Genomic DNA, 26,014 nt, shown 5'->3' with positions numbered 1-26,014 from the left:
TCTGCCGCCAGATCCGGAGCACGACTCCACACTCCCACAACATGAGTTCGACTCCGATATTTGTGCCACCGAGAAGTACCAAAAGCTGAGTTGTGTGCACGGGCACACTCCCGCTCGACGTGTATGCACGGAGGGATTCGACCGGGAGGTGGTTTCTCAGTTGCCCCTTAGAGGTTAGTGCTAAGTTCATCATTTTACTTGAGTTAATGCTACCACTAATCCAGAATACTATTTAACATTGGCAGGGATATGAGGATTGTGCCTTTGTTAACTCGCTGGATGAAGAATGGCATGGCAGGGCTCGGAGTGTTATCACCAAGCTCGAACAAGATAACATTAAGCTCAAGAAGAAACTGGCTGATCTGGAATGTACAATCAGTACGATGAAGCAAGAAAGATTCAATCACAGGCAACAGATGAAATCAAGAGACAAGAAGGAACTAGCATGTGTAGTTGTGGTTGTCGCATTAGCCATGTTCTATGCGCTGTTTGCAATGACGATTAGGGGTTTTGTTTGACAATATTGCTAAAGCACATCTAGATGTGCTCTAAGTAATACACATCTAGGTCCTATGCCATTAATGTTACGCGAAGATTCATGCAGATATTTTTCTTTGTCTTTTTTCTTTTCCTTTCTAGTTTGATTATTACTGGATATATCAATAAGAAGAGCTCAATGTATAGCTTTCCAACTATCCCACTCTATTCGTACCTTTACTAGTGCATAATCCCAAAACTTGTTCCTTGTTTTTGTCCTGAAAAAGGAAAGCAGCCAAATAGCCAATAGGAGTCCTGCGCAACCCTGGGTATTTGGAGCGATTGGGTATAAATAATTGCGGTTGATTACGAAAACCCCGCTTCAATTGGCAGTTCCTCTTCCCTGCATACCTTGCTTAAGTGTCCACCATCTTCATCGTCCCTGGCAGGCCGCGCTACACACTGGCACACACTCTACAGCCATGTCGAGTGACAGCGAGGACGATAGTTCGGCCAGCAGTCTGGCGCTCGATGATAGGTCAACATCGGAATCATCCTGCTTGTCTTCCATGAGTCCGGCGTCAAGCCCAGAGCTCGATTATATCCGGTTCACGGAAGGGACGCCACCTCTGGAGTCGTCAGGCAAAAATAGACGGATGAGGAGCCGCCGGAGGACGAAGAAGAGGACGACGATGATGAGGAGGAGGAATAGTCGAACAAGGAGGAGGACGCCGACAACAGCAATGACGATGACGACGATGGCGGCGATGAAAAGCCAATGGTCAAGACGATGTCGCGGGGCCATCCAACAACAACAACAACAAGAAGAAGGACTAAATTGAGCAGACTGTATATATATTCGTTTATCCTATCAATCTCATCACAGATGGTTAGTAATATGTATTCGATAGAGATCTTCTACATTATCGCCCATAGGTTAGTTTGTTGAACTGTGTTCCCTGACGAACACACAATTCACAAAAAGACCGGATGGGCTGTCTATAATGATCGCACACAATTCTGATTACCGACGTGTTTGCCAGGTATCACACACAGCTTGTTACACTCAATCGTTTGTGTTCACCTCAATCATCGCAAACGGTTAATCAGAGCGAACTGTATGCCGTATATTGCACACACCTTGATCTGGCTGTCTGTTTGTGTTGTTCTGTCTCATCACAAACAGTTCGTCCGGACCAACCATATGCCCCTCATCGCACATGCATCTAAAATCTGAACCGTGTTTGATGTATCATTCATCGAAAACGTTTTGTGTCTTTTTTGATGGTTTTTTACATCACAGGTTGTGATTAATGCATCGCACACAGTTTCATCAAAAGGGTCTCTGGTCGTAGTGTTGCGTTAGCAGCATCCTGCAGTAGTGGTGTACAAGAGAAACATGCATGACTCGGCCCCCTACCACCCACCATAACTGTCGATGGGAAACGACACCTATGGGATCACAAGAATCCCTACTGCGGTTGCGGGGCGTGGGATCGTGAGAAGAGCAGGACTGGTGGATGATACGTCTCCAACGTATCTATAATTTTTGATTGCTCCATGCTACTTTATCTACTGTTTTAGGCAATATTGGGCTTTATTATCCACTTTTATATTATTTTGGGGACTAACCTATTAAGCGAAGGCCCAGCCCAGATTTGTTGTTTTATGCCTATTTCAGTGTTTCAAGGAAAAGGAATATCAGACGGAGTCAAAACGGAACTAAATCAACTGGAGAAGTTAATTTTGGAAGGAAACCCACCTGATGGACTTGGAGTGCACTTCCGGGGCGTCCCGGGCTGCCCACGAGGGTGGGGGGCGCCCCCCGGGCGCGCCCCCTGCCTCGTGAGCACCCCGGAGGTCCACCGACGTACCCCTTGCACCCATATATACTCTTGTACCCTAAAACTTCCAAAACAGAAGATAGATCAGGAGTTCCGCCGCCGCAAGCCTCCAGAGGCACGAAAAAACCAACCGGCACCCTGTTCCGGCACCCTGCCGGAGGGGGGAACCATCATCGGTGGCCATCCTCATCTTCCCGACGCTATCCATGACGAGGAGGGACTAGTTCACCCTCAAGACTGAGGGTATGTACCAGTAGCTATGTGTTTGATCTCTCTCTCGTGTTCTCTCTCGTGTTCCCTCTATGGCACGATCTTGATGTATCCTGAGCTTTGCTATTGTAGTTGGATCTTATGATGTTTCTCCCCCTCTACTCCCTTGTGATGAATTGAGTTTCCCCTTTGAAGTTATTTTATCGGATTGAGTCTCTTATGAGAACACTTGATGTATGACTTGGTGATAAACTTTCGGGTTTCGTGACATTAGGAACCTATGCATAGGGGTTGGCACACGTTCTTGACTCTCCGGTAGTAGCTTTGGGGCACTCTTTGAAGTACTTTTATGTTGGTTGGATGAATCTGAGATTGTGTGACGCATATCGTATAATCATGCCCACGGATACTTGAGGTGACAATGGAGTATCTAGGTGACATTAGGGTTTTGGTTGATTTGTGTCTTAAGGTGTTATTCTAGTACAAACTCTTTTATAAATTGATCCGAAAGAATAACTTTGAGGTGGTTTCGTACCCTACCATAATCTCTACGTTTGTTCTCCGCTATTAGTGGCTTTGGAGTGACTCTTTGTTGCATGTTGAGGGCTTGTTACATGATCTATCTATGTTATTATTGATGAGAGAACTTGCACTAGTGAAAGTATGAACCCTAGGCCTTGTTTCCTATCATTGCAATACCGTTTACGCTCACTTTTATCGCTTGCTACCTTGCTGTTTTTATAATGTCGGATTACAAAAACCTATATCTACTATCTATTTTGCACTTGTATCACCATCTCTTCGCCGAACTAGTGCACCTATACAATTTACCATTGTATTGGGTGTGTTGGGGACACAAGAGACTCTTTGTTATTTGGTTGCAGGGTTGTTTGAGAGAGACCATCTTCATCCTACGCCTCCTACGGATTGATAAACCTTAGGTCATCCACTTGAGGGAAATTTGCTACTGTCCTACAAACCTGTGCACTTGCAGGCCCAACAACATCTACAAGAAGAAGGTTGTGTAGTAGACATCAAGCTCTTTTCTGGCACCGTTGAAGGGGAGGCTAGGTAAAGGGTACTCACACTCCGTCACTAAGCTCTTTTCTGGCGTGGTGAGTGCTTGAAGGTATATCTTTAGATCTTGCAATCAAATCTTTTTGTTTCTTGTTTTAGCACTAGTCTATTTTATAAAATAAAACTACAAAAAAATGGAGTTAAGTTTGTCTCATACGCTTCACCTTTTTAATATCTTTCGTGAGTATGATGGAAAGGAAAATTGTGCTCAAGTAGTAGAATAAGAATTACATAGAATTCTTGGCATAAAATATTTGAATGATGAGCATGATTGCAATGTTGTTAGTACGAATTCTTTGAATATCCATGATGCTAATGATGATTGCACTAGTTATGATGAAAATATCTCTTATGAGCATGTCAACTTTTGTGGAGTGCATGTTTGCATGAACACACCAAATAGAGAAGATATTTATTGCAAGAGGCATAAGTACTTAGAAACCAAATTGTTGCAAGAAGAGCTAGATGAATGTGCTGAAAGATTCAATATTTTTCGCGCTCCTTGTGAACTTTGCAATGAACATGGTCATTTAAAGCTCCAATGCTATTTGTTTCATGATCAAGTCATGTCCAAATATTGTGATAATTTGATTACCCTTGAGCATCATAAAGAACTTAGCCTTATTTTGGGTTATGAAGAAATGAAATGTATAACTGAGGGTATTCCAAAATTTAGTCTTGATAAATTTCTTGATTTTGATCTAGAGAAAATGTATATGTATTGTGCAGAGAATTGCATTGAAAATCCTTATATTGCCAATTACCTAAAGAAAAGAAAGCAAATGGAAGATGATGAGAATACTAACGAAAGGTAAGAGGCTTCCCAATCTCCTCCTATTATTTCTTATGATGATTCAGGTAACGAGGAGGAGCTTTCTATTCAGCCAATCTCATCAATAAGGAGCTCAAAGAGGAAGGTTGAACCTACACATAATGTGAAGAAGAAAAAGAAAAGAAGGAGAAACAAAGGTAAAAAGGTATCCCTCCCAAATGATGTTGCTCCTACTACTACTTGTGATGATGATAATTGCTATACTATTGGTGCTATTCATATTTTTAATGATGAGAGTGATTATGCTTATGATATGAAAGGGCCCAAGCTTGGGGAAGCTATGTTTGATGAGGATGAAATATTTGAGAATATATTTGCTGGAATTAATGTTTGTCCCAAGCTTGAGGATGCTATGTTTAATGAAGATGATATTTTTAGCACCCCAAGTTTTGATATGCAAAGTTTTTATGATGATAGCATGCCTCCTACCTATGATGATTATATTGATGAAAGTGGGATTGGAAGAGTGTCAACTTTATTTAGTGATTCCACTATCTTGGGAGAGGTTTCAATCGATTATGATGAGAACGAAGTTGCTACTTATGATGATTATTGTGATGAAACTTATGCTATAAAAAGTAGTGATGATTATATTTACATATCTTGTCATGATTATGATTACCCTTTTTCTGAACATTACTCTTTTAATGTGGAAACAATTTTTAGTGTTCAAGTCTCTTATGATACTCCTACTATTCCGAATGAGAAGAATTTTGCTTATGTGGAGAGTAGTAAATTTTCTATGCTTGTAGATCATGAAAAGAATGCTTTAGGTTCTGGTTATATTGTTGAATTCATTCATGATGCTACTGAAAATTATTATGAGAGAGGAACATATGCTTGTAGGAATTGCAATAATGTCAAGTTTCCTCCCTATGTGCTTAAATTCTTGAAGCTATGCTTGTGTTACCTTCCTATGCTAGTTGATTATTGTTCCCATAAGTTGTTTTCTCACAAAATCCCTCTTCATAGGAAGTGGGTTAGGCTTAAATATGCTAGTCATATTCTTCATGATGCTCTCATTATGTTTGAATTCTTATCTTTTATGTGAGCATCATTGCCATCATCATGCCTAGCTAAAAAGGCATTAAAGAAAAGCGCTTCTTGGGAGACAACCCAATATTTATCCTTACTGTTTTTGTGTGTCCACATGATTATGATACTGTAGTAATCATGTTTTATAGCTTTTGTTTCAATAAAGTGCCAAGTAGAACCTTTGGGAAGACTTGGGTGAAGTTTATATGATCTTGCTGTGAAAAACAGAAACTTTTGCGCTCACAAGAATGGCTGCCATGTTTTACTGGAGAGTGCTTTTAGGTTGATTCTTTTTGAATATGATTAATAGACAAATTTCTCAGGTCCATCAATTTATTTCATAATTTTTGGGATTCTAGAAGTATACTTTTTATACAGATTACTGCCGACTGTTCTGTTTTTGACAGATTCTGTTTTCTATGTCTTGTTTGCTTATTTTGATGCATCTATGGCTAGTATTTAGTGGTATGAACCATAGAGAAGTTAGAATACAGTAGATATTACACCAATATGAATTTAGAATGACTTAATTACAGTACCTAAGTGGTGGTTTTATTTTCTTATACTAATAGAGCTTATGAGTTTTGCTTTGAGTTTTGTGTGGTTGAAGTTTTTAAGTTTTGGGTAAAGATTCGATGGACTATGGAATAAGGAGTGGCAAGAGCCTAAGCTTGGGGATGCCCAAGGCACCCCAAGGTAATATTCAAGGACAATCAAGAGCCTAAGCTTGGGGATTCCCCGGATGGCATCCCCTCTTTCGTCCTCGTTCATCGGTAGCTTTACTTGGAGCTATGTTTTTATTCGACACATGATATGTGTTTTTCTTGGAGCGTCATTTTATTTTGCTAGTTTTTTCTTGCTGTTAGTTAGAATAATGTTTTTAATCTTTAGTTTCAATAAAAAAAGTCAAGGATAGCCCTTGCCATGCTTATTTTGCTAGTTTACATGTTGCTGTTTGAAAACAGAAAGTTTACCGCTGTTGCAAAAATTCCCTAGAAAAGTCAGAGAATGGTCTAACGTTGAATCTTTTTGGATATTAATATCTGATAAATTTATTACAGTGGGAATTTTAGTTCATAATTTTTGGGGTCAGGGAAGTATTGATACTCTTGCATTCTTTACAGACTGTACTGTTTTGGCAGATTGCTGTTATGTTTGCATTGTTTGCATCTGTTTGCTTGTGTAATGATTCTATTTGAGGATAGGAGTATTAATATACAGAGTAATTTAGTATTCAATGTTGAATAATAATGTTAGTAATTTCTTACAGTGGAAGATGATAAGGTTTTGCATTGGTTTATACTAACCTATCTCACAAGTTCTTGTTGAGTTTGTTGTGAATGAAGCTTTTGATAAAAAGAGAAACCGTGACATGAAAGGAATTAAGGAGACACAAAAGCTCAATATTGGGGATTCCCAAGGCACCCCAAGATAATACTTCAAGAAGTGTCAAGCATCTAAGCTTGGGGATGCCTCGGTAGGCATCCCACCTTTCTTCTTCAACAATCATCGGTTAGTATCGGTTGAGCCTAAGTTTTTGCTTCTTTACATGAGTTGTGCTATCCTTGCAATGTAGTTTTCTTTAGATTTGCTTGTTGTTTGAATAAATTATCAAGATCTGAAATTATTAAATGGGAGAGTCTTCACATAGTTGCATAATTATTCGACTACTCATTGATCTTCACTTATATCTTTCGGAGTAGTTTTTATATTGCTCATAGTACTTCACTTATATCTTTTAGAGCATGGTGGTGGATTTGTTTTAAAGAAACTATTGATCTCTCATGCTTCACTTAGATTATTTTGAGAGTCATTAATAGTATGGTAATTTGCTTAAAGATAATATACTTGGTATTAAAGATATGTGAAACTTTCTTTTGAGTGCGTTGAATACTAAGATAAGTTTGATGCTTGACAATTTTTTTGAGATATGGAGGTGATAATATCAAAGCAATGCTAGTTGGGGTGATTATGAATTTAAAGAATGCTTGTGTTGAAGTTTGTGATTCCCGTAGCATGCACGTATGGTGAACCGCTTTGTGATGAAGTCGGAGCACAATTTTATTTATTGATTGTATTCCTTATGAGTGGCAGTCGGGGACGAGCGATGGTCTTTTCCTACCAATCTACCCCCTAGGAGTATGCGTTTAGTGCTTTGGTTTTTGGTGACTTCTAAATTTTTGCAACAAGTGCATGAGTTCTTTTGATTAATGTTGAGTCCATTGATTATATGCACCCTTTCACCCTTCCATTATTGCTAGCCTCTCTTGTGCCGTGCAACTTTCGCTGGTACCATACACCCACCATATACCTTCCTCAAAACAGCCACCATACCTACCTATTATGGCATTACCATAGCCATTCTGAGATATATTGCATGCAACTTTCCACCATTCCGTTCATATGACACACATTAATTCTGTCATATTGCTTTTTGCATGAACATGTAGTTGACACATTGTATTTGTGGCAAGGCCACCTTCATAATTTTCATACATGTCGCTCTTGATTCATTGCATATCCCGGTACACCGCCGGAGGCATTCATATAGAGTCATATCTTGTTCTAAGTATCGAGTTGTAATTGTTGAGTTGTAAGAAAAATAAAAGTGTGATGATAATCATTATTAGAGCATTGTCCCAGTGAGCAAAGGATGATGGAGACTATGATATAAGTCGGGATGAGACTCCGGACTTTATGAAAAATAAAAGAGGCCAAAGAAGCCCAAATAAAAAAAAGGCCAAAGAAGCCCACCAAAAAAATATGAGAGAAAAAGAGAGAAGGGAAAAATGCTACTATCCTTTTTCCACACTTGTGCTTCAAAGTAGCACAATGATCTTCATGATAGAGAGTCTCATATGTTGTCACTTTCATATACTAGTGGGAATTTTTCATTATAGAACTTGGCTTGTATATTCCAAGGATGGGCTTCCTCAAAAAGTGCCCTAGGTCTTCGTGAGCAAGCAAGTTGGATGCACACCCACTTAGTTTCTTTTGTTGAGCTTTCATATACTTATAGCTCTAGTGCATCCGTTGCATGGAAATCCCTACTCACTCACATCGATATCTATTGATGGGCATCTCCATAGCTCATTGATATGCCTAGTTGATGTGAGACTATCTTCTCCTTTTTGTCTTCTCCACAACCACCATTCTATTCCACCTATAGTGCTATATCCATGGCTCACGCTGATGTATTGCGTGAAAGTTGAAAAAGTTTGAGATTACTAAAGTATGAAACAATTGCTCGTCATCGGGGTTGTGCATGATTAAATACTTTCTGTGATGAAGATAGAGCTTAGCCAGATTATATGATTTTGTAGGGATAACTTTCTTTAACCATGCTATTTTGAGAAGACATGATTGCTTTGATTGGTATGCTTGAAGTATTATTACTTTTATGTCAATATGAACTTTTGTCTTGAATCTTTCGGATTTGAATATTCATACCACAATTAAGAATATTTACATTGAAATTATGCCAAATTATCACTCTGCATCAAAAATTCTTTTTTATCATTTACCTACTCGAGGACGAGCAGGAATTAAGCTTGGGGATGCTTGATACGTCTCCAACATATCTATAATTTTTGATTGCTCCATGCTACTTTATCTACTGTTTTAGGCAATATTGGGCTTTATTATCCACTTTTATATTATTTTTGGGACTAACCTATTAAACGGAGGCCCAGCCCAGATTTGTTGTTTTATGCCTATTTCTGTGTTTCGAGGAAAAGGAATATCAGACGGAGTCAAAAACGGAACGAAATCAACTGGAGAAGTTAATTTTGGAAGGAAACCTACCTGATGGACTTGGAGCACACGTCAGGGGAGTCCCGGGCTTCCCATGAGGGTGGGGGCACCCCCCTGGGCGCGCCCGCTGCCTCGTGAGCACCCCAGAGGTCCACCGATGTACCCCTTGCACCCATATATACTCTTGTACCCTAAAACTTCCAGAACAGAAGATAGATTGGGAGTTCAGCCGCCGCAAGCCTCCAGAGCCACGAAAAAACCAACCGGGACCCTGTTCCGGTACCCTGCCGGAGGGGGGAACCATCACCGGTGGCCATCTTCATCATCCCGGCGCTATCCATGACGAGGAGGGAGTAGTTCACCCTCGGGGCTGAGGGTATGCACCAGTAGCTATGTGTTTAATCTGTCTCTCTATCTCGTGTTCTCTCTCGTGTTCCCTCTATGGCACGATCTTGATGTATCCCGAGCTCTGCTATTGTAGTTGGATCTTATGATGTTTCTCCTCCTCTACTCTCTTGTGATCAATTGAGTTTCCCCTTTGAAGTTATTTTATCGGATTGAGTCTCTTATGAGAACACTTGATGTATGTCTTGGTGATCAACTTGCGGGTTTCTTGACATTGGGAACCTATGCATAGGGGTTGGCACACGTTCTTGACTTTCCGGTAGTAGCTTTGGGGCACTCTTTGAAGTACTTTTATGTTGGTTGGATGAATTTGAGATTGTGTGACGCAAATCGTATAATCATGCCCACGGATACTTGAGGTGACAATGGAGTATCTAGGTGACATTAGGGTTTTGGTTGATTTGTGTCTTAAGGTGTTATTCTAGTACGAACTCTTTTATAGATTGATCCGAAAGAATAACTTTGAGGTGGTTTCATACCCTACCATAATCTCTATGTTTGTTCTCCGCTATTAGTGGCTTTGGAGTGACTCTTTGTTGCATGATGGGGGCTTGTTATATGATCTATGTATGTTATTATTGTTGAGAGAACTTGCACTAGTGAAAGTATGAACCCAAGGCCTTGTTTCCTATCATTGCAATACCGTTTACGCTCACTTTTATCGCTTGCTACCATGCTGTTTTTATAATTTCAGATTACAAAAACCTATATCTACTATCTATTTTGCACTTGTATCACCATCTCTTCACCGAACTAGTGCACCTATACAATTTACAATTGCATTGGGTGTGTTGGGGACACAAGAGACTCTTTGTTATTTGGTTGCAGGGTTGTTTGAGAGAGACCATCTTCATCCTACGCCTCCTACGGATTGATAAACCTTAGGTCATCCACTTGAGGGAAATTTGCTACTGTCCTACAAACCTGTGCACTTGCAGGCCCAACAACGTCTACAAGAAGAAGGTTGTGTAGTAGACATCAGTGGACAGCACAAAGGGGATTTACCCAGGTTCGGGCCGCAAATATGCGTAAAACCCTATGATCCTACTTTGGTGGATGTATTTAGTGTTCTTGAGCTCTTGAACTAGCTCTGGGTGTTGCCATGTTACGAAGAACCGAATCCCTCTTCAGTGCGCCATGGGCCTCCTTTTATAGGCGAAAGGGGCTGCCACAGTGGCACACAAGAGGTGGAAAGTGCTACAGCATTATGAGCTTATCGCTGGTATTAGAGGACAAACTGCATTAAATACAGGGCTTAGGTGTCCCTCCATTTTATCAAGGACGGGGGTGAGGCCCGTCCCGTCCGTTGCCGCCCCTCCTGGCCTTGACACACGCCCCGTCCAGCGATGCATGCAGTGCCATGTAGGCAGGCAGGCGGCTGAGGTGGCGCGGTGGTAGAGCCTCCAAGAAGTGCTACATGTTGCCACGCAGGTGCCTGCCCAGCTGGTTGGGTGGGCGGCTACGTGCGAATGGTGGTGGTGGAGATTTGCTAGCGCGGGCCTGGCAGTGGCCTTGCTGGTGTGCCTGGCAAGGGTCTTGCCGGGTGGCCCGGCAAGGATCCTACCGCGGCACGCCGTCGTCCCCGGCAAGGATCTTGCCGGGGGTCTCGTGGGCTTCCTCGGCAAGAACCTTGCCGAGGATTGTTGCCTTCCTATCCTTATTTGATCTTGATTGTTCTTTGTCTTCACAAAGATCTGCATGCCACCACAGAGGTGCCTCCCGAGTCCTGTCCCAATGCGTCTGCTTGGCGTTGGTGGGCTCGAAGGTGGCTCGCTCAGCTTGTGTGGATGAGCTGCCCCTGCAAGGGTCTTGCCGGGGCCGCTGAGGCTGCCCTTGGCAAGGGTCCTTGCCGAGGCAACCTGCGTCGCCCGTGCGACCTTTGTGGCCTTGGTTCTTGATGTTGCTTTGTTTGTCTTGTGCCTTCGGCTTTTCTCCGGCTTCCCTCTCCTGCCCTGTTTATGCGTGGCCGTGGCAGGTGGCTCTGACTGCCCGTGCACAAGTAAAGGGGTTAAAAGCAGAGCCCCTACTTTTGTACACCGAGAGGAGCCCCGGGCCTGGGCCATACATAAGTGCAGCACGTTGTTGGGCCAGGCCCAGGACGGTGCGCGGGTAGTTAGGGGCGGATTTTTACAGTGGTAACTGTTCTGTCTGCTGCGCTCCCCCCATGACCCGCGTTGGACACGCGTCACGGGGGAGCGTGCATGACGTGGGGGCATGTGTGGGATAACGACCGCAGGCATGCGTTGCGTCGCAGTTAATGGGAAAGGAGGCGGCCCGCGCCTTCCCCATAAAATGGAATAACCGCGGCGCGCTGCTCACTTTTCCCCTTCCCCGAGCCTTCCCCAGTCTTGAAAACCACCGCCCCCTTTCTTCCTCCTCGAGCCCCCTGCTTCCATTTATTGTCGACGGCTTCCACCATCCCCTGCCATCTGCGTCTCGTGACCGCAATGGCGCCCAAATCCACCAAAGGAAAGGGGGTAGCCAGAGATGCCAGCGTGGCGGAGCCGTCAGAAAGCGAGCTGGTGGCGTGACGGGCACAGTTCGCCCTCTTTCCCTCGATGGTCGACGTGCCCATGCTCCCGGAGTACTGCAAGCTTCTGTGGGGCGTGAAGACAGGGGGAGAAACGACGGGGCATCCAGCCACGCGCATTGTCCCTGCCAGCGTCGGGCCCGCCCCAAACCGGTACCCTTTCTTCGTCGACTACTTCTCTTGTGGGCTTTGTTCCCCTTTCTCTGATTTCTTCAAGGACATCATGCACACCTTTGGCTTCCGCCTTCTGGATTTTACCCCAAATGTCGTGGCGTGGATGGCCTTTTTCACACACCTCTGCGAGGGCTTTGCCGGGGTGCATCCCAACACGGCGCTCTTCCGCCACTACTTCTCCCCTCGGATCCAAAAGGGAGGCGCCATCATCGGCAGCGTCGCTTGGATGCCAAGGGCCAAGGGAGCATACTCAGACGGCAAAATGAAGGAGAGGTGGGAATAGTGGCGGGGCGGGTGGTGCTTTATCGAGGAGGAGAACCCGCCGGCGTTCTGTGAGGTCCGTCGGGTGGCGCCGGTCCATGGAAAGGACTGGGGCGACGTCGACGTCGATGACAAGAAGCTCCCGATCGCCACCACTAGGATTCTTCGGCTCACCCGGGCCGGGCTCACCCTCGAGATGATCGGCACGGACTTCATCCGCCGCCGAATTGCTCCTCTGCATGACAAGGGGAGGCCAGCCTGACTTTTTGTAAATGCTGCTGACATCATGAGGCTCCGCCCTGGCCTCGACCAGAATCTGACAGTGCTGAGGCACGCTCATCTCTGCCAGCGAATCTTCCAGCTCGAGGTTAACGAAGAAGGCGAGGTCGAGCGGTCCGGCAAGGTGGCAAGGGCTGCCGCGAAGGCCGTCAAGGTGGACAAGGAGCATGTCTTCAAGTTGCCGGCGGGGGTGGTCCCGCTTAGCAACAACTCTCGCTAGTCGGAGATAATCGCCATGATGCCTCTCTTCAACGCGCATGGCCTGGACCCGAGCTGGGTTGAGCCTGACGAGCTCAAGGTGCAGGAGTTCTTTGACACCTTGCTTGAGGCGTACATTGCCGCCGAGCCGCTGCTCGTCCAGGACACTTCTCAGGAGGAGTTGGACTACATCGCCGCCAGGTTGCAGGAGGCAAGGCTCGCCGAGGAGTCGGGAAATCTTGCCGAGGAGGCTGGCAGCACTGGCGGCACGATGGACAGCGCCGCGGCGGAAGCGGAGGAGCAGGACCTTACCCGATGGGCGCCGGCCGCTAGGGAGGCCAGCGGCGCCAGTGCCGGGGCCCACCTTGTTGAGGACCTCGTCGACGGGGCTTCGGAGGAGGACGAAGGGGAGGAGATCACGGCCTCCGATCCTCTGGCCACCGGGAGGGGGCGAGTTCTACGGCGGGCTGCCTCCGGCGAGCCGTTCCGTCCTGGTTGGACCGCGCAGCTGTTACTGGCTCAGGGACATCGGCGTGCCAAACGAGGGACATGGTAACGAAGAAGGCGGCGAAGGCCGAGGCAGCACGGAGGAAGGCATTTGTTTCCTCGTCGTCCAGGCGTGCCCAGACGCCTCCGCCATCCCCGCCGCCGGCAAATGTTGGCGCGGGGATTGCTTTCGACTTCAGGCCCCTCAGCCCGGAGAGATACTCTGCGCCACCCAGCCAGGAGAGAAAAAGAAAAGCAACAGAGGAGGAGGAAGAATAAAATGAAGAGTAACCTTCTGCTTTTCTCCCCGACTTCTTACACTTCCCCCGACGGTGTTGCTCACTTGCCTTCATCTTGCAGTGATATGGAGATGCTGGCCCAAAGGATAAAGAGGGCCAGGACTTTGGCGAGTGGCCAGCCCCCAACAGGCACCTCCGGCACGCCACTGGTGGTGTCGAGCAGCCCGGACAGCAGCCCCCGGCCCAACCCCCAGCATGAGTCCGCCACCCACCTTCCATCACCGTGCGTCATGCGCGATGCCTTAGTGCTAACCATGTCGTGGATGCAGGAGGGGAGCAGCACCAAGGGGAGCCACAAAGGTCTTCTCCTATTGTGCCGCCTCCGTCAACCACACCGCCCTGAGGGGCGTCCTCGGCAAGGCCACCGTGCCCTAAGGCCATGCACATGGAGGAGGGGGAGCAGGACACAGGCGCCGGTGGCTTTGCTTTGGCACCAGACCTTGGCGGAGAAAGGGCTTCCGCCTCTCGGCCTGGGACGGGTAGGCCATTTTCTCTCCGTCTCCATATGCATCTTTCCTTTTTTTTCGTGCTCTGATGTTGATTTCGTCTTGTTTCCTTCTTGGCATCCAGATTTCTCCCCGGTGGATCCAGAGGACGTTGACACCATGGTCAAGGACGTCGCTGAGGATGCCGTAGCACAGGCTGAGAAAATTGTTGCCGAGGAGAATGCAACGGGTGCTGCTGAAGGTGCCACCAAGGGGCCCGCTAAAGAGCCCGACAAGGGGCATGTCGAGGAGCCGGGCAAGGGGCCTGCCGAAGAGGCCGGCAAGGCTGCTGCTGAGGAGGCGGCGGTCGACGACTGGCCCTCCTCCTCTGCTGCCTCTGGCTCTGGCAGGTACCTGAAGGCGGGCGAGGACCTCTTTGTCCATCTTCCAGGCGTGTCAAGCACCAGGGCCCGCATCGAGGGGGAGATGCTCGACGGCGAGGTGCTTGCCGCCGCTGGACTTGATGTTGTCGACGAGCCGAGCATCGACGACGATGGCTCCCAGGAGGAGCGGCTGCTCCGGGCCATGGGTGCCAGCTTTCGGAAACTCCAGGCTCTCCACCGCGCTCGCCTGGACAAGGCTAAGTCTAAGGCGGCGGTGGCGGAGAAAGTGGCGGCAGACTTCGAGGGGCGCGTCGCCGAGGCGCAGGATTGGTGCCGCCAGGCTCAGGACGAGCTGAAGGCTGCTCAGAGCGAGCTAGCCAGGCGTGACGTGGAGCTCACCATGAAGCTGGCCGACATCGAGAAGGCCCAGGAGACGGCGAAGAACTTGGCCGCCGAAGCCGAAGCCGCCCGGACCCAGCGCGAGGCCGCACTGAACTCCCAGGAGGAGGATCTTGCCACGCGCGTGGAGAAACTTACCGCCACGCTCCGCAGCAAGGATAAAGAGGTGGACAAGCTCGTCGTGCAACGTACCCAAGAGCTGGAGAAGAGGCATCAGGAACCACTCAATGCCCAGGCCCAGGTCTACGCCGGCAAGGTGAAGGACCTGGAGGAGCAAGCTTTGAAGTTGTCCCAGGAGACGGACACACTCAACGGCGCCCTGGCGGAGGCGCAGGGCGCGGTCATCAGCAAGGCCGTAGAGCTCTCCTACGCCAACAACTCCATCAGAGACCTCTAGAAGAAGCTGGGGGATCTCGAGAAGATGCTGTCGGAGGACAGGACCCAAGAGGAGATCCTGACCAAGGACCTGGCGACGAAGAAGCAGCTGCAGATGAACGAGACCGCCAGCCTCTAAGACCACTGGCAGTCAAGAAGCGCTGGCTTAAACGCCTTGCCGTCGTTGCAGATTTGGACGGCGCTCAGCTTCCCATCATGGGGGTGCCGGGCATGGGGTACGCCCCGGAGGTGAACCTGAGCCCCAATGCCAGCATAACCATATAATTTGAGAGGGTCGTTGGCGCCCTGAAGTGGCTCCAGTCCAGCCGGGCGGCCTCCCTGGCCGAGGAGTCCCGGATCTCTGCCGGGGGGGCATAACCAGGGTGCTCGTCAAGATAGCGCATTGGCATCCTGACCTCGACTTCGAAGCTGTGCTGAAGAGCTTGCCGGAGGATGCTAACATCGCAGCGCTCAATGAGCGTATTCGGCCCATCCTCAGCCGCATCGACAAAACCAAGAGGTTGGAGGGCCAGCACCAGGACTAAGCACCACTGTCGGTGTCAAAACCAGCGGATCTTGGGTAGGGGGTCCCGAACTGTGCGTCTAGGCGGATGGTAACAGGAGACAAGGGACACGATGTTTTTACCCAGGTTCGGGCCCTCTCGATGGAGGTAAAACCCTACTCCTTCTTGATTAATATTGATGATATGGGTAGTACAAGAGTAGATCTACCACGAGATCAGAGAGGCTAAACCCTAGAAGCTAGCCTATCGTATGATTGTTGTTCGTCCTACGGACTAAAACCCTCTGATTTATATAGACACCGGAGAGGGCTAGGGTTACACAGAGTCGGTTACAATGGGAGGAGATCTACATATCGTATCGCCAAGCTTGCCTTCCACGCCAAGGAAAGTCCCATCCGGACACGGGACGAAGTCTTCAATCTTGTATCTTCATAGTCCAGGAGTCCTGCCAAAGGTTATAGTCTGGCCATCCGGACACCCCCTAATCCGGGACTCCCTCAGTAGCCCCCGAACCAGGCTTCAATGACGATGAGTCCGGCGCGCAGATTTGTCTTCGGCATTGCAAGGCGGGTTCTTCTCCAAATCCCATATACCTGTCGAATAGTGTCCGGCTTCTGGTGAATGTTGTGCTCCTTGGCTTCTGCGCCCAATAATGGCCATCTTCCACGTGTCAAAAGAATGCAAAAAGATAGGGTGTTTTTTCACTTACCCCCCTAGCTGCGCAAATGGGCCGCCTATAAAAGAGGCGGGGATTTAGATCCGAATCACACCATCTTGCCTCCGCGAGCATTCATCAGAGCGCATTCGACAGAGATCCATTCCATCATGGCTGGTCAACGCAACTCCTCCTCTCGCCCCTCCAGCCCTCAGCCTGGAGATTGGGAGAGGTGTTCTGTCCCGCACAGCAAGCTAGTAGCGCTCCAAACCAAGGGGCTTCTCCCCCCAGCATACATGGTCCCAGTTCGAGCCGGGCTTGCCACCTATAATGGCAGAGAGCAAGTGGAGAGCGTCCCCAAACCCTCCAAAGGAGAGCGGGTATGCCTTGTCCCTTATTTAATAAGAGGGCTCGGATTTCCAATTCATCCGTTTCTCTTGAGGCTCTTGGAGTTCTATGGCCTCCAGTTACACAACCTTACGCCTGCCTCCATATTGCATATTGCGGGCTTCGTAGCCCTTTGCGAGCTATTTTTGGGCATCGAGGCCCATTTCGCGCTATGGAAGAGGTTGTTCTGCCTCGTGCCCCATTCTCAAGAGGGGTCGATATATCAAGTGGGCGGAGCCGAACTATAGCGCATCGCCGGGACCGGATATCTATCTGGAACCCCAAAGAAGGTGTCCGAGGACTGGCCTACATAATGGTTTTATATAGAAGACGTCCCCCTGCCGGACCCTGTACGGATCGGCCTCCCTGGGTTGGATAATGCTCCCTTGAAGAAGCGCCTGAGCTGGCGTCCACGGCGCCCTCAGAAGGAAAATGACAGGGACGTCCTTTACCTGATGAGCCGGATAAGGTTGTTAGCTCATTCCGGACTGACCATGATCGAGGTCATGGCCACATGCATTACGCGGGGGGTGCAGCCGCTTCAGTGCGGAGGCCACCCCATGTGGGATTTCAACGGGGAGGACGACGCCACCCGGTGTGGTCGCAAGGGGCCGGATTCGGCTGCCACTCTAACGAATATCTTGTCCGCTTTGTACAAGGGAGAAGAGGAGGAATTCCTCCGTGTCAACCCCCGGGGCGGATTTTCTATGTACAATCCTCCAAGCTGGGTAAGCGAACACTTTCACTTGCCTATCCGTTTTCATATTCCCATAGTTAAGTACTTAGTCTAGCAATTTTAACGCAGGAGCTACGCCAGACTGTAAAGGAGATAAACAGCCCTCCTCCACAACCCGAGGACCCGGAACGGTCCCTCGACCCAGGCTCCCAAGAGGACCCGGACTTATGTGTGGAGCTGATTGATGGGGTGTTTCATCAATTGAGCAAGGACAACACCTTGGTGGCCATTACGGCCGATTATCCCGGACTACTTCCAGCCTCAAAGGTAACCGAGACTGAAGTCCCAGTACTTTCAAGAGGATCCATCCGTGCTTATTTTTGATCACCGAATACCAATGGCATTTTTTGCAGGGGAAGTCCTTGAGGCGGAGGGCCGAGCCGGAGGTGGCTAGCCAACAAGGGCCATCGAGGCCCAGTGGGCTAAAATGAAGTGCGGACCGGATCGAGACGCCGGCGCAACGGTACGGCGTGCAATTTTAATGCCCAGGGTTTATGCCCTCAAGGTATACTAACGCTCATGCTCTCTTTAGGAAGAAGAGCGCCCGCCGAACTATATCCACCGGCCAGGCTTCAAGGCCGGGTCCGGAGGCGGAGGCGAATACGGGGCACGCACCGGACGCTCCTCCGACAGAGGATGCGGACGGGCTGTCTGCCACCAATTCTGAGGTGGAGAGTGCTATGAACCACAGGCGTCGCTGGACTGTTCTTTGTGACGCTTGTTTTTTCCAAGAGGCGTTGGACGCCTTTAATATGGGAGATGTGTACCTCCGTGCCGCTCAAAATGGTCTAGCCAGAGCCACATAGCAGTATGTAAAAGACATACGGGTGAGAAAATTTGATGGTTATATATGTCAGTAGCCCCCGAGACTTGAAACATGTAGAATAACTAATTTAAGGATCATTTGCAGGATCTTACAGAAAAGAATACCCAAGTGTCCCAGGAGCTGGAAGAGTGCAAAGCTCAACTTGAGGCCGCACTAGCCGCAACAGGGAGGGCCCAGGAGGCCCCCTCTGGTAATATATGCTTCGAAAGATAAGTATGTTGTGAAGTGCGACATGTGTGCAATTCTGACAATGACAGTGCAGATGGCGCCGGAGTTGATCCGGACAAGCAGCAACTCTTGCGCCAGTTAAAGGCCGGTGAGAGCGTGCTTACGAGGGTGAGGCAAGAGAAGAACGAGCTTCAAGATGCCAACACCCAGCTAGGCGAGAAACTAAAGGATGTTCGTGCTCAGCTGAAGGACTCCATAAAGGAGAATCAGCGGTTTCGACGCGGCATTTTTAGTAAGTGTTTGAACGAACTTTCGAAAAAGAGTTCGGCGAGGAAGTCAATCGACAGAGTTATGTCTGTAGGTATGCTAACAGGTCGGCCTGCGGAGGAAATGCCCGGTTCTACGGGTGACCTTCTTCCCGAGCTATCACAACTGCACGAACGAGTTCAGCAGGTGATGCAAGGCGTCGCCCAGGATTTGTGGCCATCTGTCTCCATTCCCGAAGGCCTTGGAGAGCTTGGAGAGAAGCTGAAGGGAGCGCGGCAGCGCTTCCGATTATGGAAGATATCGGCCTTCCATCAAGGCGCCAGGGAGGCCTGGGCCATGGTGAAGACGCGGTACACGAAGGCTAACCCAAACCACATGGCCGAGGTCGGACCTATGGGGCCCGATGGGAAGGAGATCCCTGTCAGTTTAGTGTACGGCCAGGTAGAGCTGGCCGCCAAGTATTCCCAACAGGACTGTAAATTAGACAGCTTGTTGGATGGTATCGAAGAAGAATATACCCAGTCAAATTGACTATGTAATTTAAAATGACATGTAAAATGCCTTCTAGCCGGATTGTAGATCGTTTGTCATGGCGGACCTTTTTATTTCAACGTCGGGACCCGATAGTCTGGAGTGTGTCCGAATACCCTCTCGGTTATGTAAGAACCGGGGCATGCATGGAGACCAGGCGTAGGGGTCATTTGTGCTTTATCAGACAAGTGCCCAACTAGTTATGTTATATTACATGGTTAGTAAGAAACATCTTCCAGGGAGAATAGTTCCGTTAGGGGTTCCTTTCCCTGGGAGGCATGCCCTAAAGTGCATGTCCGGATTGTGAAAAAAAGCAGAAAAGCATCTGGGGGCGGATAAATAAACGAGTAAGAAATCATCTCTTAGTTCACCGACCGAATATTCCCTTAAGAACGCTAGCTTTCAGCTTCACCCAGTCTGAGGTACACATCCGGCTGACCCGGCAGTAACAATCGCAGGGTGCTCCCTTTACCTCCTAGCCGAACAATCAGGAATGTAGGGGTAAGCACAGGAGCCAGCCAACCCAGCTTGGCCAAAACTTAAGTCATATCGATGCATATAATGGTGAATAAAAGGTACATGCGGAAGTGTGACACATGTGTTGGGCACGAGGCCTGTATAAACAAGCTTCTATTAAGCAAGCCCCCAGGTATAATGAGCGCGAATAGCATGCCAATTGTGTGTGAACGAGGCGTAAACGAGCCCTTAAAAGGCTGTAAGGGAAAAGGAGGGAGAAGGAGAGAAATATAAGACAACTAATGTGTAAAAAATGGATAGAGGAGGGAGACGAACACAGAGTCCGACGCTAGGCGTAGAATCTTCATAGACGGGCTGCGTTCCATGGGTTCGGCTCGAGTCGGTTATCCGATGCATTTCACAGACGGTGCGCTCCACCAGTCAGGACTTGGTCGATTTTGAAGGGACCTTCCCATTTGGGCTTGAGTTTGTCCTTTTTCTTGGCCGGCAGGCATAGAACTAATTCGCCAACATTGTAAGTTTTGGCCCGTACTTCTCTGCTTTGATATCTTCGAGCCTGCTGTTGCTAGAAGGCGGAACGGGCTTTTGCCACGTCGTGCTCCTCCTCCAAGGCGTCCAAACTGTCCTGCCGATCAAGTTCGGCTTCTCTTTCTTCGTACGTGCGCACGCGAGGTGAGTCATGAATTATGTCATAGGGCAGAACTTCCTCTGCGCCGTATACCATAAAAAATGGTGTGAATCTGGTAGTGCGATTCGGCGTGGTCCGCAGCCCCCCAGAGTACGGAGTCGAGCTCCTCTACCCAGTGCGTGTTAGATTCCTTGAGGGATCGCACTAGTCTGGGTTTGATGCCGCTCATGATTAGACCATTTGCCCGCTCGACTTGACCGTTAGTTTGTGGGTGATAGACTGAAGCGTAGTCGAGCTTGATGCCCATGTTTTTGCACCAGAGTTTTGCCTCGTTGGCCGTAAAGTTCATGTCGTTATCAGTGATGATGCTGTGGGGGACGCCGTAATGGTGTAAGACCCCTGATATGAAGTCTATCACTGGTCCGGATTCGGCCGTCTTAACAAGCTTGGCCTCTATCCATTTGGTGAATTTGTCAACCATGACCAATAAGTATTTTTGCTTGTCGGTTCCCCCTTTCAGGGGTCCAACCATGTCAAGCCCCCAGACCGTGAAGGGCCAGGTGATGGGTATAGTTTGGAGGGCGGTGGGTGGCATATGGCTTTGGTTAGCGAATAATTGGCGACCGACGCATCGTTGGACTAAGTCCTGAGCATCTGCCCAGGCCGTTGGCCAATAAAATCTAGTACGGAAGGCCTTGCTTACAAGGGCCCGGGCTGCGGCGTGGTGCCCGCCGAGTCCGGCGTGAATTTCAGCCAAAAGGTACCGCCCTTCCCCTTCGGAGATACACCTTTGAAGGACTCCGGTGGTGCTTTTCTTACAAAACTCTCCTTCGTGGACTTTATAGGCTTTAGATCGCCGCACTATGCAGCGTGCCTCGTTTTGGTCCTTAGGGAGTTCTTGCCTAGTTAAGTAGGCTAAGAATGGTTCTATCCACGGGGCAATGACTGCCATTATTTCGTGGGCTGAGGATGTTACTTCATTGGTAGAGCCTCCCGTTGTGTCAGAATGTTCGGTGTCAGGTGGTGCGGCTGGATCCGGGTTGTTATTTCCGGATTCCCCTTCCCATTGTACAGATGGCTTGAATAGCCGCTCCAAGAAAATGTTGGGGGGACTGCATCGCGCTTTGCGCCGATGCATGCCAAGACGTCCACTGCCTGATTGTTTTCCCGGGCTATATGGTGAAATTCGAGCCCTTCGAACCGAGCTGACACTTTTAGGACGGCGTTGCGATAAGCTGCCATTTTCGGATCCTTGGTATCAAAATCTCCATTTATTTGGGATATCGCGAGGTTCGAATCCCTGCGCACCTCTAGGCGTTGAATGCCCATGGAGACTGCCATCCGGAGTCCATGTAGAAGGGCCTCGTATTTGGCTGCATTGTTAGAGTCCGTATACCTTATTTGGAGTACATATTGAACTGTATCTCCTGTTGGGGAGATCAGAACGACGCCAGCCCCCAGACCCGCTAACATTTTGGAGCCGTCGAAGTGCATGATCCAGTTGGAATATGTGTCGTACTCTTTAGGGAGTTCGGCTTCAGTCCATTCGGGGACAAAGTCAGCCAAAACTTGCAACTTGATAGCTCGCCGTGGCTTATAGGTTATGTCGAATGGGAGGAAATCAATGGCCCATTTGGCAATCCGGCCTGTCGCGTCGCGGTTGTTTATAATATCATTAAGAGGTACTTCGGAGGCTATTGTTATTGAACACTCTTGAAAGTAGTGTCGTAGCTTCCGGGACGCCATGAATACCGCGTATGCTATCTTTTGATAATGCAGGTACCGTGACTTGCATGGAGTGAGGACAGTGGACACGTAGTAAACAGGTTTTTGAAGGGGGAATTTGTGTCCGTCCGTTTCTCGTTCGACGACGAGCACTGCGCTTACAACTTGATGAGTTGCTGCAATGTGTAATAGCATTGGTTTGCTGATGTTTGGCGCGGCCAGGACCGGGTTTGTTGCCAATAGGCTTTTATTTCTTCGAGTCCGGCCGTGGCGGCATCCGTCCACTCGAAGTGTTTGGTGCGCCGGAGGAGGCGATAAAGGGGTAATGCCTTTTCTCCCAAGCGGGAGATGAAGCGGCTTACAGCCGCCACACATCCAGTCAATTTTTGTATTTGCTTGAGGTCCTTTGGAATATTCAATTGTGACAGAGCTTAGATCTTGGCTGGGTTTGCTTAAATTCCTCTACCAGATACGATGAAGCCCAAGAGCTTTCCGGCTGGTACGCTGAAAACGCATTTTTCCAAGTTGAGCTTCATGTCATATGTTCGGAGGTTATCGAATGTGAGCCTCAAGTCATCTACTAGAGTTTCGACATGCTTGGTTTTGACGACAACGTCATCTACATATGCTTCAACTGTTTTGCCGATCTGGTTGGCCAGACATGTCTGAATCATGTGCTGATATGTTGCGTCGGCGTTTTTGAGCCCGAAGGGCATTGTGTTGAAGCCGAATGGGCCGTATGGGGTGATGAATGTCGTTGCGGCTTGGTCTGGTTCTGCCATCTTAATTTGATGGTAGCCAGAGTATGCGTCGAGGAAACACAATGAATCGTGTCCTGCGGTAGCGTCGATGATTTGATCGATGCGGGGGAGCGGGAAGGGATCCTTTGGGAAAGCCTTGTTGAGGTCCTTGAAATTGATGCATAGGCGCCAGGATTTGTCCTTCTTTGGTACCATCACCAGGTTTGCTAGCCAGTCCGGATGTTTTATATCTTTGATGAATCCGGCTTCCAGTAGTTTGGCTAGCTCCTCTCCCATGGCTTGTCTATTAGGTTCAGAGAAACACCGAAGAGCCTGCTTAACAGGCTTGAATCCTTTTAGGATGTTTAGGCTGTGCTCGGCCAGCCTGCGTGGGATTCCTGGCATGTCTGAAGGGTGCCAGGCAAAAATGTCCCAATTTTCGCGTAGGAATTCTCGTAGTGCGGCGTCTACATCAGGGTTTAATTGCGCCCCGATGGAGGCCGTTTTTGTAGGGTCCATTGGATGGACTTGGAAGTTGACTATTTCGTCTGCCGGTTTAAAGAAGGTGGACTTGGATCTTTTATCGAGTATCACGTCGTCCCTGTTCACCGTGGAGCGCAGCATAGTCAGTTCCTCTGCCGCTAGGGCTTCGGATAGTGCCTCAAGGGCCAGTGCGGCTGTCTTGTTTTCGGCACTGAGTGCTATATCCGGGTCACTAGCGAGAGTGATGATTCCGTTGGGTCCGGGCATTTTGAGCTTCATGTACCCGTAATGGGGTATAGCTTGAAAAATTGTGAATCCCTCTCGCCCTAACAGAGCGTGGTATCCGCTGCTGAACGGGGCCACTTGAAATGTGACCTCCTCTGACCTGTAATTATCTGCGTGCCGAACACCACATCCAGTGTGATTTTTCCTGTACAGCATGCTTCCCTACTGGGGATTATTCCTCTAAAGGTTGTGTTTCTTCGCTCAATGCGGCTCCAGTCTATTTCCATTTTTCGAAGGGTTTCCTCATAAATGAGGTTCAACCCGCTGCCACCGTCCATGAGTACCTTGGTAAGTCGAAAGCCGTCCACTATCGGACTAAGGACCAATGCGGCTGGTGCTCGGGCTGTTCAGAATTTAGGTTCATCGCTGGCATTATAGGTAATAGTCGTGTCACTCCATGGGTTTATTGTTGCTACCTGGTAGACTTCGGTAAGGCTGCGGAGTGTTCGTTTCCGCATATTGTTTGATGCGAAATTCTCGAAGACTGTTGATACCGTACTGGTATTCATGGGCTGGTGCTCTGCGGATTCTGGAGTTAAAAGCTCCTCGCCGCTTCTGGCCACCTGCCGGATTATCCAACATGCCCTAAGGCTATGAGTTGTTGTGGCGCCCTCTGTACTATGAATTTTACAGGGTCCATTGAGCCATCCCTCCAGTACGGTTCCATACCCTATAGATGGTTTTTGCTTTTTGGTGTTTAGCCCAGGTGCCGAGTGATAATGCGCCCTTTTATTTCGGAATGGGGTTGTATTCAAGGCCGGATCGTCCCAGAATTTTATTTCGGTTTTCTGGACACTTTCCGTCGCACAGTATTTTCGTACCATGGATGCCAAGTCAGCGAAGCGTGTAATTTCACGGTGACTTATGGCGTTGAGGATTCCATTGTCCGTGCAATTATTGCATAAGAACGAAATTGCATCCTCCTCGCGGCAGTCCTCTATCTTGTTCATAACCAGGAGGAATCTGGCCCAGTAATGATGTACTGTTTCTGTGGGCTCTTGCCAAATTTGGGATAGATCCCTTATGTTAGGGTGGGTGGGTGGAGTTAAATTCGCAACCTCGCCCGATCTGAGGCTCAGGGGCCCAACAGTTTCCGAACTCGGAAGCTTGGGTTTTTGGATGTTGTCCAATGAATCTGGCCCGCTGCCTGACTTTAGGTTCAGGGCTTGAGTGACGTCCTCCCCTCCGCGGGTATCGGGCTTGGAGGGATCGGGAATCCAGACATATTTGGTCCTTAAGATGGGTGAAGATTCGCCGCATTGTTCCTCCACCACTGCGACGTGGTGGGTGACCCGGGGAGAGTCAATTTCTCTCGGATCGGGTTTAAGCCCAATCTGATCGTAGTCTGTAGTGACTCCTAGGGCGGCGATGCGATCCAAGAGCTCGTTTAAGGAAGAGAGCTCCATCGGATCCAACTGCTCGGCGAGTTCCGAGTTGACGCGGAAATTGCTTTCGATGACCCGAGAAGTCATCGTCGGCGCGGCGGCCGAACATGCGGTCATAAGAAAAACCGCCTAGCCGGAGAGTTTGGCCGATAGCCAAAGCTCCTTTAGCGACAGCGCCGTCTTTAAAGACGGGATGCGGCATCGTTCCTGATGGTGACGGCACAGCGGAACTCTCAATGAAAGCACCGATATCGGTGTCAAAACTGGCGGATCTCGGGTAGAGGGTCCCGAACTGTGCATCTAGGCGGATGGTAACAGGAGACAAGGGACAGGATGTTTTTACCCAGGTTCGGGCACTCTCGATGGAGGCAAAACCCTACTTCTACTTGATTAATATTGATGTGGGGTAGTACAAGAGTAGATCTACCATGAGATCAGAGAGGCTAAACCCTAGAAGCTAGCCTATGGTATGATTGTTGTTCGTCCTACGGACTAAAACCCTCCGGTTTATATAGACACCGAAGAGGGCTAGGGTTACACAGAGTCGGTTACAATGGGAGGAGATCTACATATCGTATCGCCAAGCTTGCCTTCCATGCCAAGGAAGGTCCCATCCGGACACGGGACGAAGTCTTCAATCTTGTATCTTCATAGTCCAGGAGTCCGGCCAAAGGTTATAGTCCGGCCATCGGGACACCCCCTAACCCGGGACTCCCTCAACCACGTTTCTTATCACCGCTGCAGGTTCATGACCA

This window comes from Triticum dicoccoides, chromosome 4B (assembly GCF_002162155.2).
Source record: "Triticum dicoccoides isolate Atlit2015 ecotype Zavitan chromosome 4B, WEW_v2.0, whole genome shotgun sequence".
In the NCBI taxonomy this organism is placed as follows: Eukaryota; Viridiplantae; Streptophyta; class Magnoliopsida; order Poales; family Poaceae; genus Triticum; species Triticum dicoccoides.
This window is presented reverse-complemented; position numbering follows the sequence as displayed.